Source organism: Equus przewalskii, chromosome 20 (genome assembly GCF_037783145.1).
Source record: "Equus przewalskii isolate Varuska chromosome 20, EquPr2, whole genome shotgun sequence".
NCBI lineage: Eukaryota > Metazoa > Chordata > Mammalia > Perissodactyla > Equidae > Equus > Equus przewalskii.
This window is the reverse complement of record NC_091850.1, coordinates 15,147,223-15,153,222: the sequence shown is the minus strand read 5'-3', so window position 1 is coordinate 15,153,222 and position 6,000 is coordinate 15,147,223.

Sequence of the window (6,000 nt, the reverse complement as noted above, 5' to 3'; positions counted from 1 at the left end):
TCACACCTGATGCGTCTGCTAACGTAGCATCTTTATTAGATCACACGAGGATGCAAGTGAAGGCCCTGAGTGATGCAGCCCACAGCCCAGGGAACCTAATAAATCGATGGTTCAGATCACGGGCCTCTTGGTGGAAAAAGCTGTTACTTCTTTTGGGAATTATTATCTGATCTGTTCTTCCTCTCACATGTGCCTATGTTGCTGCTGTAGTATCTGCCTCCAGGGCAGCCAGATAGCCATCAAACAAGCCACCTCCGTGCTAGTGAAACCCCTCGCGGACCGCTCAGGGCACATTGTGGAAGAGGGGGCACGTAAGGTTATAAGAGCCAGTCAGGAGGGGTAGAGTGCTGGAGGAGGTCGTCAAGGGGGCATGACCGCCAGATTGTAGGTTCCGCCCACTGTCCTCACAGAGGGAGCTGGTTGCAAGGACGTGCAGCCTTGAGAGAGCAATGTGCTGTTGGGTCCCTCTGAACTGAATATGTCACCGAACACCTTTGAAGCCTCCATATAAACTTGTAAGGTTCTGGCAGGCAGATAGGGAGACCTACTTGTCTTGCAGCTGCCCAAGACAAGCCGCACAGGTGTGTTCCCTTGCTTATCAGACCTGCCACCTACCAGGCTGGAGTGGTCTGCCTCCTTCTCTGGTCTTTCGTTGCCGTGTGTGAACGAGGGCCAGTTTGCAAACCCACACCCCTCTTCTTTGCTTTCTCTGAGGAAGACACCTACCTCCCAAGGCCTAGGCTTTTGGTCTCCTTTTCTCTCCACTCTGCCTACGAGCCTTTTTAATACTTCTTTATCCTAAAAGAAACAAACCCTTCCTTGAACCTGTTTCTCTCCTTCCTCTTGCTCTTTGTATGTTAGCAACACAAGGAATTCTCCACAGTTGGGTCCCAGGTGCTTGAAGAGATTCTTGCCTTTTGCCAGGGCTATTCCTGAGACTTTCAAATTACTCACTGTACTCTGACAAAATCTACTGTTTTTTCACAGTCCCAACCTGATCCCCCAGGCCTGGAGTCAGGCTGTTCCTCTTGCTCAGTTGGCTCAAGGCCTCACTTTGTGAAATACCTCTGACTTCTCCAGCTAGGGTTAGGTGCTCTCAAGGTATTTTGGGAATTATAATAAGAATAGTTAAAAGTTAAGAGCTACCATTTATTAATTGCTTGCTATGCCTCCGGCACTGTGCCGAGCATTGTTTCTTTTAAATGCATAACTCTCGACCCCCTTATCCTGCTGTGCTGTTCATTTATATATCTGTGTTTCCCAGCAGACAGAAAGCTCCTAGAGGTCAGGGCCTGCATGCTCTTCACCTTTATAGTCCCAGCACCTAGCACAGTGCCTGCACCTGACAGACGCCAGCATTATGGAGTGTTTGGTTTGACATGAGGGTCTAACCCTCTTGTTAGACTGGTCTAACCATGCTTCCGATGCTGGAGTTGGTATTCCCCAGTGTGACCCAGAACAGAGCCCTCTAGCTCAAGGGTTGCCAGACTTTTTCTCTAAAGGTCCAGGTGGTAAATATTTTTGGCTTTGTGGGCTATTTGCTCTCTCTTGCAGCTACTCAACTCTGCTGTTGTGGTGGGGAAGCAGCCATAGACAATATGTAAACAAGTGGGTGTGGCTGTTTTCCAAATAAAACTTTATTCACAAAAACAAGTGGCCACCCTTGCTCTAGATAATCAGGTTCATATCTGCAACCAACAGGCTGGTTTAGAACATGAACTTTCTTTCCAAGGGTCAGAGCAAAGAGCCAGAGGTACTATTCATCCTGGTATTTGTCCCCAAGTGGCTTGCATATTCTTAAAGATTTCTGGAGAACACTGTATTTTTAGAATATGTTTCTATCTTACAACCTGTGAAGTCCATAACCCCTTTTTTGTTCTGTCAAACTTAAATTCATTCTGCTTTCAACTGAGACAAGATCTTCCTCATCGCTCTTAAGGAAAGGAAGCCGCTAGCCTGGGAACTTGGCTACTGCTCTATAAAATAGTCATTAATCTTGTGCTCTCAGATAGTTTGATGGTCTTGTATAGTTTTCTAGTGTATCAGTTCTCTTCAAAAATACCTTAAATAATCTTCAGAAAGAATCACAATGACAAAAGCATATCACTGGGAAACTGGTGAATTAGACAGAATATTTTTAGGCTACAATGATAAAAAGCAAACTGAAAAATTGTCCTTAGATTCAGATTGATCAAGCGTGTAGCCAGCACTGTTGGAGGGGGAGCTGTTTCTGTCTGTCTCTGTATTGTTCTGAGCTCAGGCAGGCTTGTCCCTCATGGTAGCCTTGGGCAGCTCCAAGCTTATGGGCTTGCCGGTAAAGCCCAGTGAAAAACAGAGATTCTGTTTTACAAATAGTTCCAGTACAAGTTTTGGGTTTGACTTTCATAGGCCAATATTGAGCTAGTCACACAGGCCCGGGCCCTGGCATATGCTGATTACTCACCCTGGGTCATATGTCCTTGGCTGAGTTTTCCACATTCCACATTTATGAGAGTAAAAAGCCGGTGCTTTCCTCATATTAGTTTCTCATTGCTGCTGTAACAAATTACCACAAAGTGGCTTAAAACAACACAAATTTATTATTCCACAGTTCTGGAGGTCAGGAATCTGAAATGGGTTCCAATGACTTAAAATCAAGGTGTTGGCAGGGCTGCATTCCCTCTGAAGCCTCTTGGCTGCCCGCATTCCTTGGCTCAGGGCCTCTTCCAATTTCACAGGTATCAATCGCACCACTCAGACCTTTGCTTCTGTCCACACGTTGCCTCCTCTGCCTCTCCTGCTTCCCTCTTGCGCTTACAAGGACCCTGGGAATACATTGGGTGCACCCAGGTAAATCCAGGATAATCTCCCCATCTCGAGATCCTTAACTTTGAAGGACGTCTGAAAAGTCCCTTTGGTCATGTAAGGTAACATATTCACAGGTTCTGGGATTAGGGCGTGGATGTCTTTGGGGGGCCATTCTTCTGCATATGGCAACACTCCCCCAAATCAAGGAGCTGTTACTAGGTGAAGGGGGGAATGGGTGCCAGACAAGGGAACTTGGGTTCTAGTTTCCAGTTCATTTATTTAGGTGCTGCGTGATGTGGGTAAATAATTTAATCTCTTTAGGTCTTAGCTTCCCCTCCTGTAGAGCAAGAAGGTTGTAGTGGATGATATTGCTTAGACTCCCTTCCAAATCTTGTATTTAGTAAAAGATTGATAGCATCCGAAGCTGGTGAATGTGTGGGGGAAATGGGGACCCTCATGCATTGCCGGTGGGAGTGTGAATCTTTGGGGAAAATCACCTTCGTTATCTAACAAAACCATAAACTTATACATACTTTGATCCAGCATTGCTAGGAAGAAGTGCCAGGATGTAAAGATAAATAATTCTTGTTCTTTCTTTCTGCTATTTCATATTAGCATATGTTTCTATATATAATCTGTATTTTTGCCATCATATTATATATAAATGATATGTGTGTATATATCATATACCTAATGTCATATGGTAGCAAAAAATCACTAGAAACAACTGAAATATTCATAAATAGGGGAATTTTGAATAAATTATGATACACTGATACTGTGGGTTGTTGGGAAACTATTAGAAAGAATGAAATATATCAGTATGTTACCTGAAGAGTATTTGACTATTTGAAATATCATTAAGTGACAAAAGAAAATGATAGAATACTATGTATAGTCTGATCTTAGTTCAAAAAATTAAAAAAAAGAAAAAAGTAGGGACTGACCCGGAGGTATAGTGGTTAAGTTTGCATGTTCCACTTCAGCAGCCTGGGGTTCACAGGTTTGGATCCCGGGCACAGACCTACACACTGCTCATCAAGCCATGCTGTGGCAGCATCCCATGTACAAAATACATGAAGATTGACACAGATGTCAGCCCAGGGATAATTTTCCTCACCAGAAAAACCCCCCCAAAAACAAAAGAAAAAAGTATATGTGTATGTATATTTGATATCTTTGTATGAATGTAAAGAACATTCCAGAAGGACTCCTAAGGTTGTTACTTCCGGGGAGGTGGGATTGGACAGGGATAGAGAGATGATTATCTTTACATTAATTTTTTAATTACTCAAGTAATTAATGATCCCTATGTTTGTAAACAGTTGAAAACTTTACAGCCGAGGCTGGCCCCTTTGAATACCATGCCTGACCCTCTTCTCTTCCCTCTTTCTTGATATTTGTTTAGTATGTGGTCTTCCTGATATTTTCTGCATATTTACATGGTTATATATGTACACGGAGAGAATTTATAGTATTTTAAGAAATATACACCATGCTGTATGGATCTTTCTATAATATACTTTTTTCACTTCACTGTATTTTTTGTGTGTATATCCATGTTAGCACATGTACATGACCTTATTCTTTTAAAAGGCTGAGTGGGAAGCCATAGCATACATAACCAACCCTGTGTTTAGCTATTCTCCTACTAATGGGCAGATAGATTGTTCCCACTTTTCAGCTGTTACGAACAGTGTCGCAGTGGCCACTCTTGTCTAAACCTTGTACACGTGATCCTGTTTCTAAAAGAGTCTCCATATAGTGAAATTGCTGGATTATAGGGTATGAATTGAAAAAAAAGTTTTAAAGTAGATTCTGTGCAATTTCCTTAAGAAGGCTGTGCCATTTAAAAAAAATTATTGTGTAACTTTTAAAGCCAGCATACGTTGCTTAGGTAATCAAAAATAAAGACAGTCTGTGAAAGTATTCTCTCACTCTCCACATCCTCTAGATATGTGGATGGCATGAGATGGATTTTCCCGTCTGGCTGTCTCCAGGGACTACTGTCGTCTCAGGCAGGAGGTGGGGAATTGTCTCAGAGTCTTCTGAGAGCTTGTTTCTGTCCACATGGCATCTGGAACTTACTTGACAAGGATAAAAAATTAATAAATTTACTATTTGGTGTTCTCTTTGCAGTTCTGGCGTGACAGAAAGCATCTTTGAACACCAGAAAAGATTCTGAGTATGTGAAAATATTGGTTGAGGGGAAAAAAGGTCTTGGAATCCACAGAAGTGTATGAAATGGAAATGGCTCCTTTTCTGACATCACCAGTGAGTGTAGAACACCCTCAGAGAGCTTAATGGGATTTTTAACAGAAATGAAACCACTCAAATAATGAATTTGTTAGTTTGCATCAGGTTCTTTGCCGAGACTAGTATTCTTTTACAAGTGTATCACTTACCAGCAGAGGGAGCCCAAGAGCTCTCCATGACTTGGAAGCACCCTGGCTGTAGGAAGAGGGTCAGGAGTAGCTGTGCGTGCCTAGTGGCACAGCGTACACCAGGTTCAAACTTGGGGCCCAAGAAGCAGTGCCATAGCTTTCAGTTTAAAAAAATTAATTTCAAGTTATATATAGAATAACATATGCACATTGTTAAAATATAATATCCCAAAATTAACACAAAAAAGCTTTTTGTATATAAAAACATAACATGATACAAAAGACCTCTGCCCTCTCCACCCCTTCATTCTCTCCAGTCCTACTCCCCAGGGGCAACCATTCTCAACTGCTGTTTCTTTTGCCTTGGGGGAAAAATATCATGTATCTTTTTGATAATACCATAACAGAACAGATTTAAAACGTACAGAAGGATGCTTAGTGAAAAATATTTTTTTCTCCCACCTGCTTTCCCAGTCTTCCATTTCCCTTCCCTAGAGGCAACTACTGTAAGCAGGTCACTGAATGGCCCACCAGAGGGATTCTATTCCATGCGTCTCCTAACACGTATAATAATTCCAGAAAAGCAATCCATTCACGTGGTTCAAAACTCAAAAGCTTCCACTACGAATGCAGAGAAAGGTCTCCCTCCCACCTCTGTCCCTCAGAGGCAATGTGTTAAATCATCTTTCTTGATTTATCAATCTGAGACGTTAGCTGCTGGCTTTGTATTATGGCAGATGAAGATTTGCCTCTGGTACTTCCCGTCCCTACTCCCTTCTCCAACCTCCCGATAGAAACATAATCATTACACCATTTTACAGACGATATT